This window comes from Mytilus californianus, unplaced genomic scaffold, assembly GCF_021869535.1.
Source record: "Mytilus californianus isolate M0D057914Y unplaced genomic scaffold, xbMytCali1.0.p SCAF_7, whole genome shotgun sequence".
Classification (NCBI taxonomy): domain Eukaryota; kingdom Metazoa; phylum Mollusca; class Bivalvia; order Mytilida; family Mytilidae; genus Mytilus; species Mytilus californianus.
The window spans coordinates 76,171,136-76,197,595 of NW_026262723.1; the positions used below are offsets into that span (position 1 = coordinate 76,171,136).

Consider the following 26,460-nt stretch of genomic DNA (forward strand, 5'->3'; position numbering starts at 1 on the left):
TTATGCATGTCCAACTTAACTAAAAAATAAAATATATTAATAGGATTTCACAAAATTCATATTTGCACGCATTTGCAGAAGTGTAAGGGACATTATGTTGCACATCTAGACATCTAGACTGCATTTATATTTTTAGTCAAATGTAGCGTAATATTTGTATATACTAATGTATATTATTTTCTTAGCAGATTATCGATATTTATTCGGCAATCTGTCTACATAATAATTTTTCTTCAAATACCGATAGCTATTGGTTGTTCTCACTACATATTGATCACTTGTAAACTCCTACGATTCTTTTCTAGCCCAGTGATGAAATTTGCCATTTAACAGAAGCTAAACTGCATGTATCATGTAAAGACACGGTTTCAAGCTAAAGAAATTGATTATTGTATCATATGTTTTAACTGATTAATTCGTTTATATATAAGTATAGTAGTGATATAAAGATAGTTTTTAAAGTATTTTTGTATATTTATCAGACTGTATATACTTTTGACACGTACTATCAACAATATCTGAAGTAAAGGAAGCTATTAAATGGTCATCAACAAAACAGGCATTAGAAAACAAAGCAGCAATTAGTACTATTGATGATAGCATTACAGATTACTGGAGAAAACCATTAAACCAAATCCTCAGCATCGTCAAATATACAGGTAGGTTACTTTTATTTATTAAAGATCAACTGTTATTTATTGATCTTATTCATTTTGATGTTGAAAATTAACTGAAAATTCATCTGAAAACTGATAGTTTTTAAAAAATAGAAATAACAAACTGAATACATCTCTAAGATTAAAAAAGTAAATCGCATGTACATGTGTTTTGTTATAAAATTAAAGCAGCAGCAATATAGAAAAAAATCATTTTGAAATTGCTTTAATAGTCTCAAAAGCAAGGACATATATATATAATAAAAGTAGTTGTGCACATTAATTTCATATAGGCAGAGCTCTACGGCCTTGTTAATGGAAAATGAATCGTTTTACTAGTGTCGATATTGTGCAGACTTTTTTGCCAAGAGTGCTTATTTACTTATGAAGTACATGTTATGTTTACATACTTTTGAATTGTTTTTCTTATTTCTGAGGGTCTTTATATTGTACGATAAATTGCCAGAAAAAACAACACATAACGAACATAACAGTAGTTTCAGTAATACATAAACATAATTATATAAATAAGGAGATAGGATATGATTGCAAATGAGACACATGTTCATAAAGACCGAAGGCCAAAGATGTTTTCAAGTCTGGCAAACTATATATAATAAAACAAATATTTACAATTAACAGTCCATGAAACAACATCGACATATTAAAAAGTGGGAATAATCATATTTACATCTTATCTAATCATGTATTTATAAAACGCGCTTGAATATGTTATGTATTTCGGTGCGATTTTCAGTCTTTCCCATATCACTTTCCATTCTTCATGAATATTTCACATTAATTCCGTGTACTACATGTACCTATCCTCCTGTCCAAACTAAATATACATTTTTAGAGTTAAAGAATGTGATTTTTTTTATCATATATTGATCAGAAGACATTTTAATATTTGCAACTGTAAGACATCAACCACAACAGATTATTAATTGAAGAATTAATACGTTTGTTTTTACTCTTTTGATTCAAAACATTAATGTATAAACAAAGGTTTTTATATTCTTGAATACTTTACAGATAACATTTTATGCGCACATTTCATCGTCAGTTCGTGTAATAATGGAGAAAAATTGAACGCAAACATAAAATTAAAATACTGTTTTCTCGTAATTTTCATGATTTATGTTTGATTATCTCAAAATCTTACACTAACTGTTTAAATCAAAGATGTGTACGAATTTCTATGGTTCTTTTGAAGTCGTTAAATACTATAGAGAAATGTTTGAATAAAAAAGTTGATTTGAATAATAAATAGATATAATATAATGGATCAAGGGTTTAACATTTACATTACATCAGTTATGACATGATTACAATCTAAATTGCACAAATCATCTAATAACCTGCATGATAATTTACTGTAGAATTCTGTGATTTTTTTAATGATATAGCTAACACTATATACACGGAATCGTCCTTTTCAGAACTAGCGCGATGGTCCAAAGGCATTCTAGTCCGTACTAATACTCACGATATAATGCAATCCACCGGTTAGTAAAATAAATGATTTACTTGATTCGAAACTAATTATATGTTCAAGTTGTTTAAGTACTATTTGAAGTATGTTGTATTCGATAAAAATGTGTTCCACATCTGTATTTTACAAGTTGTTTGAAAACGGCGTTGTGAACTATGAGGTATCTCTCTGCTAGAAACAATTTAATTTGTATTTCTTCTGGTTATTTTCTATTATATTTTGAAAGTCGAAAATTATCCTTTGTTTCCAGTTAATAATTAACTGTACCTTCAGTTGAAGCTGTGTTCGAAATAAATACAAACTTAACTGATGTTTTCTATAATAGTTTGAATATACATATACTAGTATGCGATAAAATATTTTTTTACATATTTTCTAATTAACTCATGTTTACTCATAGCATGCTCTGCAACAAGAAAGCACATCTTATGACCATCGGGTTGATAAATGTACTAATATTGACTTCAAATGAAAATAAGTAGCTATTCCTGATCCGTATCAGCCATTACAACGATAGCTACGAAATCATTCGGGTTAGACAAACATTTAATGTAAATGTCTTAACAAAATACGAACAAGGTAAATAAAAAAAGGGAAGTCCATAAATACTGAAAAATAAACCAACAGAACGAATAGAAAACCACTGTCATATTCCTGACTTGGTTCAGGCATTTAGTTTTAAAACTGAGTATGTGTTGTTGATAGTAAAAGTAAACAACACGTGTTCAGTCAGATATCTATAAATGTTTCAATCAAAATGTATAAGGATTGATTGTTGATTGTAAGTTGCTTAACGTTCAATGGAAGAAAGTTTTGATATTCAGGACGGGAAAAAATATCATCCAATCGGTAGTTACTGCAAAATGGGTCAAATAAAAATAACACTATAAATTTCGTGCGTCCGAAGCGCTTTTTTTTTTTTATTTATTTCAATTTGACCACTCAAACCCAAACATTTGAAAGTAGAATGCAGAAACGTTAGGAGCTTTATGACTAAAGTTACCTAAAATATAAGCCAAATTTCTAAGGTCAACTTTGCCTGAGGAGTTGACCGGTATGGGCGGGAAATTGGAATAGTACTATAAAAAAGAGGTAATTTTTGGATCGTGTCAAAATCTTTTGCATTTTTCAAAACTCACGACACACGAAGCAATGAAATTAACGTTCCCATTCTGATCAGATTTTGCTTTTAATCGGCCTTCCGTCTAAGAGTTGCACTATGCTCAGCGCTTCATAAAATTGCATGATACGGTTTTATTTTGTGTGTTACATTAGATACCTGACTCGGCCTTATACTAGTGGTCACCAGAACTTATGACCAACGTCATAATGTTTAAACCGACATTGATAAACTTCAAGGACCCGAACTAATCAAGTCTTCTTTCGGTTTGCTGGTGACACAAAGAAAATACCTTTTCTATCATGAAAAACACACAAATACAATCTGATCTGTCGATTAATAGGTTTTCTTCATATCGATACTATAAAATATCAACTGGTATAGTGTGTTCAGCACGTTTTTATACATCTCGCATAGGCAAACGGCACCTTTTTTGCAACCTTATCGGATTGTTAATTTTTTTTTAAGATGACGTTATTTTTATACCCAGTCAACCCTTTGGGCAAATTGTACTAATCAAAGCATTGGCTCCAAGAAAGACGATACATTCGAGGACTAATAATTCAACAGTAACTAACATGGAGCAAAAATGCAGCGAATGATTAAAATCAACGCGATTAGACAATGTAATCATGTCCATTTGGATGAAACTAATATATTATATCTAACTGTATTACTTATTTCATAACTATCCACTAAAAAGCTAAATATCTGCATGGATATCTATTAAATATTTGCCATTTTATGTCAAAAATAATTGCTCATATCTTATAATAAAGATATACATATATGTATACAAACCGTCTGATATTTAGCAAAACAATCCCAGATCTGCAAGTTTGGGTATCAAATTTTTGTCTTACCTTCAGCTGGTCTTGAAACCTTTTTTCTGTGACAATGTGGATTTTAAAACAAATATGTTGCGAACTATAACACAACACATGTTTAATTCATTTACCAATCAACATTTATTAATTAAGAATCGGAAAATTTAATAACAAAATGTACAATGTTTTCACTACTGTGATCTATTTTTATGCAGTATTAACAAATTTTGCGGCGTTTTCTGATTTCCATTGAGGTCACCTGTTCTACTTGCGTTATGTTTTTATCATTGCACATAGTTCACGAGTAGGACTACATTCTCTCGTCATTTATCAAGTTAATCAATAAACCTTTATAAGGGTCCGCCCTGGTTGTATCATGTTTTCCAATCGTTTTATCAAAATACATTGTGAATATGTTTTGGATGCGTTATGTTTTTTATCTATTTTCTTCTGAAATTACTGTACCAAGTCAGGAATATCACAGTTGGTTTTTAATCGTTCCTATTATTGATTACATTGTACCTTTCATTTTTTTATAGACTTCCTCTTTTGAATTTACCTTTGGAGATCGGTATTTTTGTTATAAAAGTATACAAGTTTAATTACTTTTCTCTTTTTCTCCTTTTTTATATTGTTTAATTTGCCACTTGGTTTGTCTATTTATGCCGTTTCCTATAGTAACATTATATATTTTTCGATCGTTACATCATATGTGTGATAGGCAACCCAGGCGTATAATAGTTCTCAAGTACAATAATATACTTGTACATTTTTCCAATTTATTTATGTAAATTTTAACCATAGTGTTTTTTGTTATAGCATTATCTTTTGGAACAATTACAGTTTAATAGCAAATTCAGAGATCAAAAAATTATTTAAGCAAACAACAGCAAACATTAATTTTTAAAATAACTCAATTTTCACAAACAATCAGCAAAGATTAACAAATCTGAAATAATGATACTCATTGATTAATATAAATTCATTACACATACCTTGATATAATGTCTTTATTGACAGAGTATTCAAATATTTCTATTCTATAATTTACCCTGTGTTCATTCAGAAATATTTTCAATATTGAAATCAAAGAGCTATTTTCTGTTGAGTGCCAAATGGAAACATTTAAATTAATCAAAAGTGTCATGGAAATACCTTGGTTTGTGATTAAAGGCCTATGATCATTTTTCCCTCATTTAATCGTTATAGTTTAAATATCAAAAAAGAAAAACAAAGAACATAATTAGTATTGAAGTGTAAAAACCCTGTTGAATTCATTAGCGCTAAGAATACTTATTGTGTGGGAAGGAGGTAAACACATCTTTGAATGAGAATTTAAATTTCATTATGAATTATGGTAACAGTATTGCCCATTACAAATTAACGTCTTTCAGAAAACGAAATGTAGAATTGTTTTAAAGATTATTTCATTATAAAAATTATTATGTTTTTACATTGTGGCTCTTTTTTCTATTTAATTTTGTTTATCATTTTTGTAACAAATCTAGAAATGTTTCACTACCTTTACGGATTACTATATGTTCGACATGGAAAGTAAGCAAAGGTTCTTGCAGTCTCTCTGTCGGGTTTTCCATTTAATAATTTGAAGTTTAAGTGCACCAAGTTTATATATCTAACAATCATACCCGAACACTAGAACTGATGTCCTTTTCACCACTATTCCGACAACAATGTTTTGTTTTTGTGAATTTTCTTGTTTTTGTTTTTGTTTTTTTCTACTTGCTTAAAAAGTCAATAATTAAATTGTGATATTTTTTTAAGTTTAGACCGCGGTGGGACGATAACTTATTTGCTGTAAACAAAACTTTTAAAGTTATAGGGTTCCTTCATAAATTCTAAATATAAAAAAAATGATTTATTGATGTTTTTATAACAAATTTAATCTTTTGCATTCATGAGCAATCCGAAAAACCATGTTGAATAGTTTTTAGTGAGTATTGTTGCGACTATTTGTGTATTAGACAGCTTATGTCTTCTCGATTTTATGAACAGAACAACAGTACTGACAAATGACGACAGACTCAATTTGCTTCTAATCTAGTCTTTAATAGATTTATCTTATTAATAGGAAATAATCCCCCGGGAATAAGCAATTATATATAAATATGGATGAATAAATAAACAATCGGCAAATTAACAAATTAGTTTATTATTTATACATTGTATGATCTTATATAACTACTTTATAATACTGCTTATGTTTGTATTCTCGTTCGACAAGTTTCACATGTCCAGGTAAAGTTTACACCAAGGATTGCTTGTATTTAATGGCATTTGATGACTACAACCGATCTATAATATAAGATTACCAGCATGTCGTGTGCAGAATATCCGTCCCTTCTCTGACTTCAGAAAAAAAAACCTGCATCTTGATGTTCAAATAACTAGTACATACTTGCAGACACAATTTTAAGCTTTCTTCCGTGATAATATCGAATGCAAATTCAACCTTTGTTTTCATTCTCCATGAGCAATGCGACTTCTGCTCCTTGTGAAACAAGAATGCGTTTCCTTCCGAATCACCTGTGTTCATCCCTGGCTTTGTTTAGGTTTGTGTTGCTCATCTTGTGTTTTTGTTGTGTTTTGTGGATTGTTGTTTGCCTTTATCTTCTTTTTATCTTCGCCACTATTTTGTCTGCTATGAATCTTCGGCTTATGGTCTTTGGTTATCCTTCGATATCTTCTCCCATTTATATAAGCAAGGTCTCTCGTTTATCTTTTTACACACAATTTTCGGACTTACACCAAGTAAACATGAAAAAGTGTTGAGCAATTTATTTGTTTATATTGCATAGATTAAACGCGCCAATATACAAAACAAACCAACCCACTTTACTATAAGTAAGTAAGTTTATTGTTTATTTTAGTGACATTAGTATTATTGTACAACAAACAAAATTATTTTTAAATTAGATCATTAAAAAACACCAGGCACATTTGGCCTATGTGTCAGTTCATTTAAATTAGCGCAACAAATTAAATTCAGAAAATTAAACAGTAAAGTATAGAATAGAGAATGGAAATGGGTCATGTGTCAAAGAGACAAGAACCCGATCAAAGAGCAGAAAACAGCTCAAGGCCACCAATGGGACTTGAACGCAGCGACAAATTCCCGCAACATGAGGCGGGCTTCAGCTGCTCCCTTAATAATAATGTATACTTATTCAGCGAAATGGACGCCACACGGAAATCCAAGTAGTATAGTTATAAATTGTGAAAAAGGAATTGTCTAGTATAAATGAGCATGCATCCAAAGTACTATGAATGATAATACATGATTTCCCCTCCTTTTTCTTGACATAAGACTAGAAGTTTATGCTTGGTAAAGTTATAGTCGTTATTACACATGCCTGAACAGTTAAAAATATACCGTAGCTCAGTCATTTTACCAATGGTTGTCTTCATGTTGGCCAATGTTCCACTAAATATTGCAACACAAGTATCATCTGTTGTAATGTTTCATGCCCACACTTTCACGGTGTATCGATGATTTATTATTTCTTCACTTTTTACACCCAACTAAGGGATGAATTTGGTGGTATACAGCATACGCTCTGTTCGTCCGTGAGATACTTTTTGTTCCATATTACATCGCCTCTGTATAATGATATAATTTGATATTTGGTCTGAAATTTCATGGTAAGTTGTATCGTATAAGTCATTTTCAGATTTACTGGACAGTCCCTTCCTTTTAATTTTGATTTTAACTATTTAGCATTGAAACTTTCGTCGCATATATTTTGGCTTCTGTATTAGGGAATGATTCGATTGTATTGGTCAGGAAATTTATGATTGCTATGAATGTTGGCGTAGAAGTCACTTCCTGTTTGACGAAACTTTATTCTTGCATTGAGCAGATTTATCTGCGATATCCTTATTTCAAGTTCATGGAATAGATGTATAGCGGAACGTGAAGTTATTTTTCTTGAGAAGCCACTGTACGATCGCGGATAACGGTGATATAAAATTGTGGGATTGTTGATAACCAAACAGTGAACTAAAATTGTTTGTCTTGTTTTGAAAAAAGAATTTTCAGTGCATTCTACTGTATTGTTTTATTTCTGATATCTTTAAATAAAAATCATGTATTTAAAATGCAAAAGAAATACAGAACGTTTTGGAACTCAAATGAGATTATAGGCAATATTTTTTCACAAACGCCTTTTTAAAAGTTAACGAAGCTGAAAAAATCTGCGAATTGAATAGTCTAAATTTCCAAGCAAAATAATAGACCCAACATATTTATTTTTTTCAAAATTTAAAAGTGTCTAGATTGACAAATTATACAAAGGACACTAGATTTTAAGATGAAATCTTGGTTAGAATTGTATCACTACAGTAAAAAATGGACAATATATTAAATCTTAAGAAATTACAAATAGTGTTTACGACACCCAGTTTTGTTATAAAGGAAATAACCTTATACCAAAACGGCTAAATTGTTTGAAGAAATCTTGCAACTACTGATGATACCTAATTAGTGCATTAATAAATAATACCATGTTATCGATTATCATTCTAAACTTAAGAATCATAAGAAACTTGCGACATTTATTTCAACATCAACGTTCGAGTGCTGACTTTAAGTATGACGATGTTTCTGCTGTCACTTCATTGTACATTCAATGTGCTTGGATAAGTATTGTATTAACTATGCAGGTTAAAGCATGCAAATATCGATCCTCTGAAGTAACTAAATTATTATCAACCGTGAGAGAACAAATCACGTCGGTCATTATTTTTCACTCCATCAAACTTTTAACGTCTCTTAAATTATGTAAAACAACAGTACAATCCAAAATAGGATAAAAAGATCAAGGAAACATACGGCTGACGACATGTTCTTTAACAGTGAACTAAGCTATTGAAAAACAAACATTAATGCAGATTTGTTTATGTCACATTAAAAAAGAATGTTGTGTGTCATATGGCGAAGGACAGAAATACAGAGTCCTTTATCGTTTTCCTCGTGTGTATTAAACTCGTTTGGTACGAAATACTTTGGATTTTGGATTTTTTACATATTAGGGTATAAAAGATAGTTTAATTTGTTTTGTATTTTTTTTATTTGTTCATTCTGTAATTCGTTTCATAAAGAAGTCTGTATAAATCCCTCTTAGGATGAGTGTGATACAAGTTTTTCATATAAGATGTTTGGTATTGGTACCCTTGCCTTTTCACAAATTTTGAAAATAGAAATGAATATGTTACACCTTTAACTTTTTTGTTTTCAGCAATTATCACCCGATTTTAACTTTTATACTGAAGTAAATCTTGCATTTAGTCGTACAATTTAATTCAAACTCCCTATATGTAACCAATTTTTCTAACTCCCTATATGTAACAAATGTTAACTATGACAATAATGACTATTGTCATCGCACATAATTCTTGTGTCATTTTAATAATAAAACTTTTCTTCTCATTTGCAACTAAGAACCTTAGACAATGCAAAGTGTAATTCAGTTGAATTCTGTCTGCCTTTAATTCCCAACTGGTACTGGTTGTTCCCTGTTGATAATCCAAAACCGATCACGCTTATATCAGTTTGATTAGATGCATTAACGACTGACACAAATTCGATCAGTTAAACCTATATATGATTAATTAGAAATAGGAAGTATATCCCTAAATGTCAAGACGGATAACTTTTTGGTGCATTTTGGTTTAAATTTAACAGAAGTATGTTGAAGATTTAAAAATGCAGCACCGCACTATTATCTGTCTATCCAGTTTTGTGTTTATGTTTTCAGTAGAAAGTAAAATAACAAAAATACTGATCTCCAAGGAAAATTCAAAAAAAAAAGTCCCTTATCAAATGGCAAAATCAAAAGCTCAAACACATCAAACGAATGGAAAACAACTGTCAAATTTCAATCAAACAATATTCGTACTTTCATGTCAGGGACGACGTACTGGATACGTGGCTGATGATATACTCGGGGGCTAACAGTCTACCAGCAGAGGTATCGACCCAGTGGTAGAAATGCCATTAACGGTATCAGTTGTACTGTACCAGATGCGCATTTCGATGATTTTAAAATGTCTCTTCAGTGATGGTCGAGGCCAAAATGTTTGAAAATCCAAGTCTTATACAAACGTGAAAGAGCTGATAAAACCAAAAAGAACATGAAGGAAAACCAAATTTCGGACAAGGAATCATAGCCTTGCACGAGGGAAATATTTAATTCCTTAGTTCAAAATGATAATCAAAATTTCAAACAATATCCGTATTCGGATGCCAGTACTGACGTTGGTAAACATAGCATTAACCGTACACATGTTATTGCAAAAGATGCGCATTTCGACAACCGATGTCGCTTCAATGATGCGTGAGGCCAAATATATTGAAAATCCCAAAATCTTATAAAAACGCTGCAGAGCTGATAAAACCATAAAGAACCTAAAATATACCCAAATCCGGACAAGGAATCGGAGCTTTACATGAGAGAGATATATTCCTTTATTTAAATGTGGCTACTGGGCAAGTGATATACCCGGGGCTGATAGTCTACTAACATAGGTATCGGCCCAGTGGTAGTTATGACATTAATGGTACCAATTGTTCTGCACCAGATGTGCTTTCGACTATTAAATGCTGATCGTGAAAAAAGGATGCCATTTTTCCTTGCAACAGGTCACCAAAGAGTTGTTGCAAGGGTTCTGGACATGCAGAGTGCTTGGCTCTTCTTTAGGAGTTACGAATATCTTCCTAAAATTTTCGATGGCTATTATTTTGGTAACGAGGCCATATATAATATCAATAACACACAACAAAACCGTACAGATCAACCCGGCGGCTGAATAATTCTTGAAAACAACACGTATACACGGAGAAATTAGCAAAACACTATTTTACTTATTTCTACCTCCGCCATATTGGGATCGTGGTAACTGCAGGTACCACGATCAGTTTAACAGCTGTGAGTATTGGTTTGTAGAATATTTTGTTACATTGAATAAGCTCTACTTTTATACACAGAAAAACATACAAAAGTGATGTAATTGTTATTTTCTTTTATATAAAAACCATGTTATTTTCCATTAATTATAAAGTTATTAGTAGGTAATTATCATGTCATTTTCTATTGATAAGATGAGGTGTAAAACACTGGGATATCAAATGAAAATCAAGTTATATTATTCTCAGTGGTAATTATATAAATATTTACACTATTGGAGATATAATTGAGATGATATAACAATGTTGTAAAACAAAAATACATAGACTACAATTAATAGACATGACTCCAACGTGGATATAAAATAATTGACTTGAGATCTACTGAAAACATCAATGACGGTCGTGAGATTTGCGTGTTATAACAACTAGGTTAATTTCAACATAGTTTTGGCGAATGTTTGCATCACCACAATGCCTTAATATGGTGACAAGAAGTTGAACAAAATTAAGATAAAATAGATTTGGATCAAAATTTAGAAAAATAATGATTGAGGGTCTTCATATATGATAAACATTTGAAAATTTTCGAAATTTATATTGAATTATAAAGTACAATTATAAGAGAATGGTAAAGTAATTCGCCAACAAACAAGTAAAACAAGTTTATTTCGGTCAAGGGTCCCTGGAAGTAATATTAAATGGAAAGATGTGTTAGTGCAATGTATTAGCTTTGGAATTACATCAAAACTATATAGGTTATATTTTGGTACTTAAAACTTATTGATGTGGTAAATCTGTTATACATACAACTGATATACGTGTTTGTACAATCATATATACTAGTCATTTCATTCAAATAAAGTATCATCTTTAACTTCACTTAAATAAAGTATCATTTTTTACTATTTTTTAAAACAATTGCTGTTCTTGGATTGTATTAAAACGTCATATAACATTTCAACTATATAAACTTAGCACTTGCACAATTATTTAAGTTTTAGCTCTCCTAGTAAAACAATATAATACATTTTGGTTTACAAAACTTCATACACATTAATACTTGCCATTTTGTCGTAGGGATTGTTGGTACGCTTCAAAGTCTCGATTCATTAAGATATGAAATGAAATTCTATTTTTCAAACAATGCACAATGTATTTGTGATGTCGATTCTATAACACCAAGTAAAATCTATCGTTTTTACAGCAATGTTCCTGTGAAGATGAAATGATCATACTAAGTGAAAATTGTTGTTTCGCTAGAAAAGAAAGTGAACCAGATTTTGTTACTTTAATTCAGTTTGTACTCGAAACATTAAAAAATACACTGATATACTGATTGAATTCGAAGAAGAACTATATCTACAAGAATGAACATACTAAACAATTGCATAACATGTCATTCGTATTGAATTTGCTTCATATGGATGTGTAATTAAGCTACGATGGTGCAATATACTTTAAAGATATGCATATCACTAGGTACTTATAAATAATGATGAACGGTTAGCCCGCTAAGCATATCACTAGGTACTTGTCGATAATGATGAACGGTTTGTACGTTAAGCATATCACTAGGTACTTATCGGGAATGATGAACGGTTTGCCCGCTAAGCATATCACTAGGTACTTATCGATAATGATGAACGGTTTGCCCGCTAAGCATATCATTAGGTACTTAACAAAAATGATGAACAGTTTGCCCGCTAAGCATAACACTAGGTACTTATCGATAATGATGAACGTTTTGCCCACTAAGCATATCACTAGTTACTTATCGATAATGATGAATGGTTAGTCCGCTAAGCATATTACTAGGTCTTTGTCGCTAATTATGAACGGTTAGTCTTCGAAAGTCTAAGCCGGTATTTATAAACCTTTGACAAACGTTAATATTCTTCCCATAGTTATGTGCAGCTGTCGTTCGTCTTTTGTTTCCTGAGAATTACCTGTCGTTTGATACAGGCATGTTTTAATGTTACATTTGAACGTAATTTTTCATTTTTTTCTGTTGGTACCGATGTCGACATAATTTTTATGTGAATGGCTTTAAAAACTGGAGTTTACATCAAAAGGGTTTTTTCCCGGAAATTCATGCAGTGAAAAGGGTACAAGAAACAAATATTTACCTTTTTTATAATCACAAAAGTTTTTAAAAGAACTATAAGTGTCAACAGTTGTTTGGCCATAACAACGTTGGAAGGCAACAAACAGATAGAACTAAAATGAAGTACCAATGTGAAACCCAATATCGAAGAATGAAAACAAGAAATTCCTATGTATTTTTCAAACGTCTTAATCAGAAAGACGAGACAAATCGATGACCGACATACAAAGCAAATTAAGACCGAAATCTTCAGAAAATATTATGAATCCTTATGAATTTGTCTCAGATAGATCCTGTCTTCTGTGAGTTGTTTTTACTCGAGAGCCATAGGAAATGTCTGAATAACAAATACACAAAATGTCCAATATTTGTTTATACATTTCCACTGCCGTAGTTCAGTTAAGACATTTCCGGGCAGTGTTAGTTAATAGAAGCTCCATTATATTTTGTAAAAAATAGAAGGAGCATATTTAGATGGAAGTATGATATGAATATATCGAAGTGGAAATGCACAATACTCGTCTGGCAATTTTAAGATGGGATTTTAAGCTTTTAGATGCATGCTATGTAACATCAAAATGACTGTTTAAGTCTCAAAGCTGGTAAAAGTCAGTCGATACAAGGAACATTGGTATTTAGTTTGGTATTGAAATATAAAAATGCTAGCCGTTGCTTAATTTTGTATTACAATGGCTTGAATTGAATATCAGCGTTTATTTCCAATGCTGAATCTTATTCATTGTATGCTTATAGAAGCGAATATTGATAAACTATGTACTAAATGAAATATACAATAACATTATACATTTGCACTCGATAGTTGCTGCGCTTTCGTTTAGTAGACATTGATTTTAAAAATGCTAGTAACGTTACAAAACTTGAAATTTCTCATAAAATGTCATCATGATGGTCTATTTCCAAATGAAATAAATAAAACTGTATTATAATCTAGACGCTTAAATGGTGCATGAGTTATTTATGGATTTTTAAACCCCCTTTCAACCTCGACAGCTTCCAAATGACATTTGTGGAACTACGCTTGACGCTAACTATTAATGTGACTACGACAATGACAAATAAAGAGCTTCCCAATTCATCACGCAACGCTTGTTCATCTAGATTTTTGATGATGGAATTATACTTCTTAATTAAAGGGTATTTATCTTTAAAAATAAGATTTGTTATGGTCATATATCTTGGAGGAACACGGAAATGTATAGAAGAAAGGTGATTTATCAGATTACACGGTAAATGTTAACAGAATGTATACACTGCAGAATTTCTACAAAATAAAACAACATGTTTCTTATAACCTTAAAATAGACAAATATAGTGTCTGCGAGGACAAAACTATACAGGGAGGTCTCTTAGAGATTGATCACAGCTAGTGGATAACGTAAACCGTCATTGCATGTAGGCTATTATGCACCTCAACTAAACTGATTTGCAGCCATTTCAAAATAATTATACAAAACTTGACATCACTATTGTAACATTTAATTTATTTTTCGACAAAAGCTTTTATAACGGATATGTTATCCATGTACGATGCAGATTCGTCTATCCTTAGATTCAGTCAGGAATATGACAGTTGTTTTCAATTCGTTCCGTTAGTTGATAAAGTCTAGCTTTGAATTTTTTTATGGACTCCTTCCTTTGTGGATTTACCTTGGAGATCGGTATTTTTGTTATACTTTTTTTTAGCTACTTCAAAATTATTGTGACCACAAATGCGCTCCAAACATCATAGTCTATAAAATACATATATTAGATTAATGTAATAGCGTAGATTGGTAGATGTATTTAAGTGTAAAATACAATGCATATTATACTAAAAATAGCAATATTCGTAAGAAATTGTTCATTTTCACATACCAAACACTATTGATTTGATATTATATATCTGTTTTATCGTGTTGACATGATGATAGGGTGTTCCTATATGACATAAATTTGTTCAGTTTGATACACATACTATAAAAATCATTCAATGGTAAATTTGATCAAGAAATCAAACTGTGTTTGAACAGTGTTTTTGATAACCATCTTTACGATAGGCGTTTTCTTCTTATTTTCCAGTAAAGACAAAGAAGAAATCAGATCACTGTAAGTTTGTACTATTGTCAAGTTTTTTTATTGTTACTAAAATGTAGATATTTTTGTTGGATTGCCATATTGATTAATTCATTATTATAAATATTAATCAGAAAATTAGATATTTCAACAACACATGACGCAGATTTCATACAAAAACATGTAAAATTATCAGGATATTTGAAGTAGATTTCCTTAAACAGGAAACATCATCCTGAAACATTGTTATTTTTGAATTAATACATATTCTGAGATTCCAGCTTGATACAAATAGCTTTCGTAGGACGACTTGTCATTTTGTTTAGTTTGAAGTGTCAAGAAATGGATTACGCCTCAACATAAATTGTTCATTTATAAATGCAAAAGTCTGAACATTGTCAGTTTTATTTTTATGTATTGATTTGATTTTGTGTTATTGTATTTTGCATGATGAACGTATACATTCAAAATCTTTTTTATAACATATGTTTCAATTTCATTTTGAAGTAAAACAACATGTTCAATATTTAGTCAGATTCGTTGAGGTTAGCATAGCAAATACAAAAATCTTCAAAACAGTATGTCCAAAAGTAGTAACTTCTGTTGAATACAAGCTAAAGTAGGCTATTTTTACCTACATGTATATAATTCTACCTTAAAAATATTTCAAAAAAACAGTTCCTAAAGTGGATTTTGAAATAAGCTTTATAACAGCAATATCAGTAAAACCAATCATTTAATTGAAGTCATCGAGTATGAATTAACTACAAATCTTTTAAACTGATGATATAAACAGGAAACTTTAATTCAATTTTTAACAGCAGTTAATCTATCTAAACTAATCGTTTCACCGTTAACACATTCAACGTTTTCTTTGGTATTTTTTGCTTATTTTTTTGTTTGTTAACAGAGCAGTCAGTTTTTTTTTAAGAATAGATTGCATAGTTTAATAGACGTTGTATGTACTATTGCACAACACGACACAATGCAATTAAAGATGAATATTTTATAGAAGTTTTTAATTCATCTGTTAATGATGAGAATATATGTTGTACTTTAACAATAAATTCCATTTAGTTATTAACTTTCTTTTTTTTCAACTTTGTACTTTATTTGATTTTTTTAACTTTTTTTATTCGAGCGTCACTGATGAGTCTTTTGTAGACGAAATGCATGTCTGTCCTACACAATTTTAATCATGGAATCTTTGAAGAGTTTATTTAAAACAGATATGCAGTATTAGCCATCACGTTCGTTAAATCAACAGCTGATAATACTGAAAGACACGTAAAGTCGTATTGACTGAACTATCAGATAAACCAAGCATTAACAAAATTTTGACAAAACAGCAGTGCAGACATATTGTAATAAAAGATAGAAGCATGGCAACAGTCTTTTACAATAATTACATTAAACCAAAACAAAATTACATGCAAACTGTTAATTGAATATGATCGAGGTAATTCGAAGCCTTATTCTGAACGTATTAATTTATAATTGGAAAGTATTGAAACTCCAGATTACGTTCATTGATTTTAGGAAATTGCAAATAAAATATCAATACGAATTTAAGGAATATCAACACTGCTTAAAGTCGAAAGGAAATTAGAAGGCAAGTATAGGGGATATAGTATGATTAACGTTGTGTTTTCCATTTAATGGTCTGTCTTCCAATCTAAAAAGAAACACTTAGTGAATGTAATCGTAAATTAACCTTGTCGCCACGACTTTCATTATTACGTATATAAAAGATGTCGAATAAGTGATAGAAGAAATCATGTTAGCACTATATCAACACAGACATCACTTTGTTACTTCCATAATAATTATAACACTTACAAATACTATGATCGTACGGATACATGTATAAACTGTTTTGCGTTGGTCTTTATTATACTCGCTCTATATTCTGACATCACACAATTTACAAATTTGTTTGCGTAGTTATTCGGGACTTTACGGCTACACTTAGTTGCCAATGTCTAGTACGTAAGGCAATGTGGGTGATTGGATTGTTGATAGCTATGAATTAGATGACGTCAAATTTTGCAATTCCAGCCATTAATAACACATGGTGACAATACAATATCCAATAGGATAATCTACATATCAGTTTTAAAATGGTTCATTTATTCTTAATCTTTTTATGAAATGATTTTAAAACTATTTTACCAAATAAACTGTCAGCCTTTTCTTGAATTTTCCTAAAATGTGTTCTATTATTACGCTGTGGTCAGATACATGTAAGCTGTCACAAATGTTAAAAATTCGAGAAAACCAAGGAAGTTTGATTTCATCAAAGAACGTAGAAGCGAGTTGTATGGCTTTTGTTCTAAAACATGAATTTCTTTGATTTCATAATAGTTCTCATACCATTTTCAACTTTCTCCCACAGGAATAAATAAGTTCGACTACAAGTAACAGCTGTAGTTCTAGAAATTCCACATTACATGTATGGGTATGTGGATATATAGTCAATCTTTCAATTTTGCTGTTTTAATTATGTTGATTTTGGCCATTTAAATAATGTTTATTTTGATCCTGTAGGTAATACATGTAGTTTCTTTTACGTTTGAATTATTAAAATAAAATCTTCTTTTCAACATAAAAGTAATGTTTATATGTATATCATTTCTCTTTTGTAATAAAAATAAAATATTCAAAACGTATCCACGATTACAGCTCTTTTCATAATGCTAGCAAGACAAAGGTTTGTTTGACTTGCTTGCTTTGTTTGTATAAATGTTTGCACAAGCATTGTAATTAAGATTGACATCTGCAAACAATATAAGTAGGCGCAGTTAAACCTGTGTATAGGTAAATTTGATTATTTGATAATGTCCAATAAAATTTAAATATAATGTATGCAAGTTTAAATCCGCCTTTTTATGTTGTTTTCAGATGTCAATCTTAATTACAATGCTTGAGCAAACATTGATACAAACAAAGCAAGCAAGCCAAACAAACCTTTGTCTTGCTAGCATTATGGAAAGAGCTGTAAGTTTGTTGGCTGCTATAGTTTTAAAAATCAGGTAAAAATTACATCTACGTTCTATAAGATAAAATCGGAAGAACATTGTATTCAGCGATAATTGAATAAAAGAAAAAAAAAGAAAAGAAATAGCTGTGGATGTATAGGAGCGAAGCAGATAATAAGTGAGATTTACTGAAACTAATTTCGTTTTGAAACGTAAAAATTCAAGTGCATTATCTGTCACTGACATAAAACACTTAAATACTTGAAGCGAAATTTAATTAATCAAAATGAACATTGTTTCTATCTACGAATAGAGAAAATGACAAAAGAACAAATTGAGGTTGCTATTTTTACATTTAAGATTTTTTGTCCTTGTTTTAAAATCAAATTTGTTTTAACAATCCTAGTATCGAGGCTAATATGATAAGTTATGATATACTCGGACCTTCAACCGAAAAGTCTAAAGTAATATATCTTAACATTCTTTATCAAAATTGATAGACAGAATTTTAACGACATTTTACAAATTGAGACTACAGAACAACGAAGCGTTAGTAATACGATTATCATTAGTTTGATCAAAATCAACAAAAAAGAAATAGAGAACAGCTAAAAGTCAGCTTATAACATACGCATGTGCAAAGATCAGCTAGATGACACTTAAACCTAAGCTTTGGACATGCCAAATTGTGTTAAAGACAGATTTTTTATGTACGGTTAATTTTTTTCTTATTCAACTGATAGAAAAGAAAAAGAGATGTCGGGTATCAAAGAATTGTATTTATCTCATAATTAATTTGGCTGTTCCAATATGGGAATCCAGTTTTTTCTTTTCATTTGAAATTCACTTTTTACATCGGATGTAACAAATTATTACAGAAGAGTGTCCACCATGCACTTGCACTGCACTATCATTCGAATAGTAGAATAGAATGATATATAAATGGATGAAAATTTGCCTGTAGGGTTATTAAGATGATCTGCTATATATATGTAGGACTCTAAAGTGCGATGGGGACTCTAAAGTACGATGGTCACGCTAAAGTGCGATGATCTGCGCTAAAGTGCGATGTCTCCATACGCTAAAGTCCGATGGTCCGCGAAAGTATAGACGTAAGAAACGTAGTTGGATTATGACGTTAACAGTCGTTTTTACAAACCAAAAATGAACAATTTTTTATACCAGATGTCCATGACTTAATTTCAAACCTAACCGTGCTTTGTCGGCTGAAGTAAATGTGTTTTTTTTTCGGGTGCTGGAAGAAGGACTTGTGTCCTGCAGTCGAGCATTTTACTATATAGATGCAAAATAGTATACGCATAAGTATCCTGTATCCTGCTTCTATTGGAAGCAAACGGATACATTCAAATCAATCATTGTTTATGTAACTTGCAGTTTACTTTGCGGTCCCCGTTAAACTATTGTCGATTTTATTGAAAAGTAACGTCGATAAAATAAAGGTACATGTTTTCATGCGTAAATTATAAGTTGTCGGCTAAAACATTAGATTGTACATTGTAGGAAAATATAACATGTATTTGTACTTGCTACGAAAAAGGAGAAAGCGCGGAGAACATCGCCTTTCTCTCTCATTTAAATCAAATCTTAAACAAATAAATGTTACATATTCCGACAATGAACGAATTTTGTATTTGTAACTTACAATGACGACTGTAAGGGGAGGTGTTCACATTACTGATAGACTGTTTGAACGGTAAGCTACACCAATTATTCAAATATTTAATACGCCCGAATTGTTAAAAATTCATTTACAGGAAATATAGCATTTTGTGACACCTACATTACCTTTATAGCAATTATTACGTGGTCGGTCTTCTTAATTTAGAAACAATCACTTAAGCCTACCGGTAAATCATAAAGCCTACCACATTATATGTTATACCTAAGCATAGTAAGCTTTTGCAAAGAGACTTGTTTTAACATCCATGTACTTTAATGTTTTAAGCCCTCGAACCTTACCCTATTGTTCCATTGCACTTTAGCGTGCTATACCATTGTACTTTATCAACAAGCAACCATCGCAACTTAGCGTGAGACACCATCGTACTTTAGCGTAGACCATCGCACTTTAGCGTGACCATCGCACTTTAGAGTACCATCGCACTTTAGAGTCCTACATATATAACTGTTATACAAATATTAATATAATATATAACAATAAACCAGAGTATACTGATAACAAATGATTATATCACTACAATATAATAATGATTATTACGGTGAGGTTGAATCCACTGTCCTTTATTCATCCTTCACACAAGAACTTGTCTCAGAAAAAAAGAATATATATATGTACCTTAACCCAACTTTTAGATAGAGATATGATTTTTTTTCTGAGACAAGTGCTTGTGACCATCAACCAGAACTTGCGGTCATCCGATGTTCAGTACTTCAGTACTTTGATTAATACTTAGTATTTAACTGTGATTGATTTTATCTTAAGAGTTGTTTCATTTCTGTCCAAATGAGTTTACCCACAATTCCTTGCATTGACATTTTCTTGAAACAATTATTCATGCGTTAGATATGAATGTGGCAAATAATTATGGTTCCCTACAATTTTGTTTTCTTTTTCTTGAATTGATAGAGCTTAATATGTTCATAAAGTTTCTTAAGCTTTTTACTTTTTTTATGCTTTTAGTTGCCTATAATTCTAAGTTTTGGTCGTCTTGATTGTGTACGAAGTATTTTCCACTAAATATTAAGCAAACGATAATGAACCATGCAATCAAGCATTAGAGCTATCGAATTGTTTAGATATTTAATTTCAATCAAATGTCCAATTACATGTAACTTCCAAGCCGGAGAATTCTCAAATGACTGTGTTTCAAAAAATTTGATTGTTTGAGCTATTTGATTAGCAAGATCTTGAGTGGTAGAATTCAGTAACTTTGATTAGTTTCGTGAAATCAGGTCAGGGCTAGCTTAAAGATGACCTCATATAAAGGCTCTTTTGAAAGTAAAAAATAGAAAAATATCGTCTACGTCCTCTATGTACATCATTATTATATAAAAATATTATTAAATACATGCTCTTTTATTACAAATGTAGTTGTTATTGGCTTTGATCTAGCTTTCAGTAAATGTGAGTAGTTTCAGATCTGTACCTTATGTATTTAGTGTTTTTGCTACTTGTACTTATTTTTGTGCATTGTATCGATCTGATGAGTTAAGCCCTTTTGAACCGATGTCTATCGTTTGTTTTCATGTTGTGCTGTTACACAACTGTCCCAGTTTAGGGGAGGGTTGGGCGCCCGCAAACATGATTAACCCCACCAAGTTCTGTATGTACATATACCTGTTCCAAGTCAGGAGCCTGTAATTCAGTGCTTGTCGTTTGTTGCTGTATGTCGTATTTGTTTTTCGTTTCTTGTTTTGTACATAAATCAGGCTGTTAGTTTTCTCGTTTGAATTGTTTTACATTTGTCTTATAGCATGCAATGCGGTATGGGTTTTGCTCTTTGTTGAAGGCCGTACGGTGACCTATTGGTGTTAACTTACAAGGTGCTAACTTCCATGTCATTTTGTCTCTGATAGAGAGTTGACTCATTGGCAATTTTACCACATCTTCTCATTTTAATGTTATAATACATAATAGATAATTAAAAAATGAAAACAACAAGTTATAAATTTCATGCGTCCGAAGCGCTTTTCTGGACTTACCTTCATCAGGAACGCTCTAAGCCGAATATTTGAAAGCCAAGAATGTATAATAACCTAAACAGTTGAAGAGCTATATGACCAAAAAGGACCTAAAACAATAGCTAAATTTATACACATCGTTCTTTGGTGGATATTTACTTGTCTCATTGGCAATCATACCACATCTCCCTATTTTTATTATTTATATTGTCGAGATATAAACAATATTGAACATGTAGTTTTGTTATTGATCAATGTCAAACTTCCGTCTTTGGTGAGGTAAAGATGATTATTTCTGGATGAATGACCAGAGCCAAAAGCTTTTTAAACTAAGGATGTATCTACATGGAAATATAAAAAAAAAAGCTATATATAAGGGCATACAAGGAATATATAAGAATAGTGTATACAAATTTTTGTTGTCATTCCCTAATGATAGAACTATAATTAAAAAATCATGGTTCAAACAAGTGAAGTATAATTAAAAAATAAACGTCAGACCTGACAACTAACTGAATTACTAGTATTCAAACAAAAGTGGTTATGCTGCGCAACATAAGTGTTTATGGATTACATGAGACGTTGTACCAGGATTGTGTTCCAGTTGACATACTTTTGACGGAATTACAGACCATGAACTGATAAGCATAAATGTAAGAAGGATCGATTTGGGTTTGGGGATTTTTCCTAAAACATCATAAAGGACCAAACACTTTCCTGCAAATTTGTATCTTGTATGTCTGAGTGTAGAAAATGTATAAGGAAAAGGAAACCAAACATGAACTGTCCACATGTTAAAAACCAATAATCTCGATTGCTCATCACGAAACACCTGTCTCATATTGTAATTATAATTTAATAAATATTACACTTTTCCAACTTTATTTCATTGAACTGATTATTCTGTTTAAAGTTTTTATAGTTAAGTTGTATATTGAGGGGTAAGTTTTTATAGTTAAGTTGCATATTGAAGGGTAAGTTTTTATCGACTTTACGTTTCTTACTTTTTGTACGAGCATTCATTGGGATTCCACTACTATCTAATACGAGTCACAAGTCAATGTTCTGGTTTGTTTTTATCGACTTTACGTTTCTTACTTTTTGTACGATGATTCATTGGGATTCCACTTCTATCTAATACGAGTCACAAGTCAATGTTCTGGTTTGTTTTTATCGACTTTACGTTTCTTACTTTTTGTACGAGCATTCATTTGGGATTCCACTACTATCTAATACGAGTCACAAGTCAATATTCTGGTTTGTTTTTATCGACTTTACGTTTCTTACTTTTTGTATGATGATTCATTGGGATTCCACTTCTATCAAGTACGAGTCACAAGTCAATATTCTGGTTTGTTTTTATCGACTTTACGTTTCTTACTTTTTGTACGAGCATTCATTGGGATTCCACTACTATCTAATACGAGTCACAAGTCAATATTCTGGTTTGTTTTTATCGACTTTACGTTTCTTACTTTTTGTACGAGCATTCATTGGGATTCCACTACTATCTAATACGAGTCACAAGTCAATGTTCTGGTTTGTTTTTACCGACTTTACGTTTCTTACTTTTTGTACGAGCATTCATTGGGATTCCACTACTATCTAATACGAGTCACAAGTCAATGTTCTCGTTTGTTTTTATCGACTTTACGTTTCTTACTTTTTGTACGAGCATTCATTGGGATTCCACTACTATCTAATACGAGTCACAAGTCAATATTCTGGTTTGTTTTTATCGACCTTATGTTTCTTACTTTTTGTACGAGCATTCGTTGGGATTCCACTACTATCTAATACGAGTCACAAGTCAATATTCTGGTTTGTTTTTATCGACTTTACGTTTCTTACTTTTTGTACGAGCATTCATTGGGATTCCACTACTATCTAATACGAGTCACAAGTCAATGTTCTGGTTTGTTTTTATCGACTTTACGTTTCTTACTTTTTGTACGAGGATTCATTGGGATTCCACTACTATCTAACACGAGTCACAAGTCAATGTTCTCGTTTGTTTTTATCGACTTTACGTTTCTTACTTTTTGTACGAGCATTCATTGGGATTCCACTACTATCTAATGCGAGTCACAAGTCAAGGTTCTGGTTTGTTTTTATCGGGTTATTTTTCAGTAAAAAATTTGGTTTCAAAAAGGACATTCGTTTTCATTACAACTCGTTTAGTATTTGCTAAATAATTTCTTTACATTTTTTGGGGCCGTACGCAGCGAATCTTTTAATTCAAGAAATGGTTGTTAAAACAATTATTTTTAATTTTGATGTTTAAGTTAGTTAAAATTAATGTTTGGTGTTTGTTACACTAATTATGCATTTTCGTGAAAGGGTTTGTAATTTATATTTAAAGTCGAAGAAAATTTGTAAATTTTGTGTTATAAATCAAGTATGGTCATGCCAATCGATGCATGGGTGTGCTAAACTGTATTCTTCATTGTTTCCCAGTTGTGAAATTACGACAAAGTAGCGTTCCTGTACATCGTAAATTTTTACTTTACGAGTTTTTACAATACAGCAGAGACAGATGAAAGTTTGTACAAAGTACATTCAGCTTGTATTAGTTAATCATTTTTTTTTTATCAAAAAGTAGAAACCTCAACTCTGATGGATCAAATTTCCCCCTTTCCATTATTAAAATTCTATAACAGATACACGAGCAAACATTTGTAACATTCCATGAATTACTACTGATTAAGTTTTTGTGTTGTGCATAAAGGTTACATGAATTAATCAATAAAGTAAAAGCTGTCTGAAAAAACCCCAACATACATCGATTTGGTTGAATGCTCTATCCAAGATCATCTTATATATTTAGATAAAAATTTGAGAAATAAGAGACTGTAATGTCAGAGTGAGCTGTATTCCATAGTTCCGACACTGACCTGCATTGCTTGTAATGTGAAGACTCATTGTCATTGACCAACTATGCCATATAGGTAGTCATTGATAAACTTTGCCATATACGAAGGTTGTCATTTGCAAACTTTGCCATAAGATAGTCATTGACAAACTTTGTCATATAGTGGTCATTGACAAATTTTTGTATTTTTTTCTGAATATTCGTACAAGAATATTATGTTGCTTATCGTTTGTCATTTAATTCGATTTGCAACGTTAATGAAGTATGACACGAATTTGCGAATAAATATTTTTATGTTATTGACAATAAATACCTATATCGCAAAGTTTGTCAATGACTATCTATATCGCAAAGTTTTACAGTGACTATCTATATCGCAAAGTCTATGTCGCAAAATTTGGCAATGACTATCTATATTGTAAACTTCGACAATGACTACCTACAAATGTATATATATAAAAAATAAAGGCTAAATTGACAACCGGTTTCACAGATATTCATGTTTTACATACCGTCACGGTAGATATATATAAAAAAAACCAAAAAAACATTTAATCTTTTCAAACATTACTAATTACTAACATGCTCACTAACATATGTTGCATTATCTGTTTCTCTTTATTCAAACAAGATATCAATATATTATAAACAATTTGTACAAAGTGAATTTTTAAATGACTGTCTTTGATTCTGCACTGCACAAGTTTATAAGTAAAAAAAAAATAGATATAAATGCAACACGTGCTGGTGAAAACTGTTTTAAGATTTAATAGTTTTTTTTTTTATGTTTTGTTTTGTATTATTATATATATATATATATATATATATATATATATAATGTATACTAATCAATTTATTACATCTTTCCCAATCTGGTGGTTATCCTTCCGTCGATAACGAGTACTTTTATCGTTAACTGCCTATTGTCCATTTATGTTATGTTCAAAAACATTTATATCTAATAAGTAATGACTAATAATATTATACCACAGTTTGTGTAAAAATCATATGAGACAATCTAAAAATTGGAAAATTTTGCTGTATCGAAATAGTTAAATGTAGCACAGAATAGAGTGATGAAAAAAATAAAATCACAAAAATACTGAACTCCGAGCTCAAGTCCCTACATATGAAACATGCTGTGTCATTGACTTATTTTCAACACTCAGTAATTAAAATTTTGATTAAGGCAAATAAAATTTAACATACATAGTCTTAAAAAACAAAACTATATTTTCAAAACATCAAGAGCTACATATTAAATTTTTTGACTATATCTAAACCGATGTTATGCATTGGCTGTTTAAAAATAAATATATGTTTACCACAACAATCTAAAATGTAATTATCTTATGCCCTCTCGACAGTTTTTGGGACACAGTCCATTCGGCCCTCGGGTAGTTTCCTGCATTCATATATGATATACGGCATTTAGACATAGAATTCTTCTATATTTTACTTCACTTAACATATTTGTAATGTCTGCAGAGCTTATTTTTAGTATTTTAAAATATAATGATGAATTAAATTAAGTGTACCTTTTGTTTTGCTTGAGGGAAACATGTCACCTAGTGTACCTTATTTGCTTCGTAAGGGAGGGGGCAGTCATACTGAAAAAGGTAGATTTAGTGTATACGTCAATCAGACAGCTATCCAACAACACACACACACACATTTTAAAAGATATCAAGACGTCAATGTGTGGTCTTAAACAATAGACAAGTGTCTATGCCATAGTTCGATATCT

At 31.0% G+C, this 26,460-nt stretch overlaps 1 protein-coding gene across 2 annotated transcripts in view; it reads left to right on the forward strand.

The window, feature by feature from the left end:
• The first annotated feature begins 321 nt into the window (after positions 1-321).
• The window catches only part of LOC127709213 (allatostatin-A receptor-like), a 67,554-nt gene continuing 41,415 nt past the window's right edge, over positions 322-26,460 (forward strand). Inside the window, exons 1-2 of one of the 2 annotated variants that reach the window (XM_052214614.1) lie at positions 322-659; positions 15,207-15,233. The gene's annotated coding sequence lies outside the window, so the exon portion shown is untranslated. The remainder of the gene's footprint in view (positions 660-15,206; positions 15,234-26,460) is intronic. The other variant, XM_052214615.1, reaches the window with a different exon arrangement.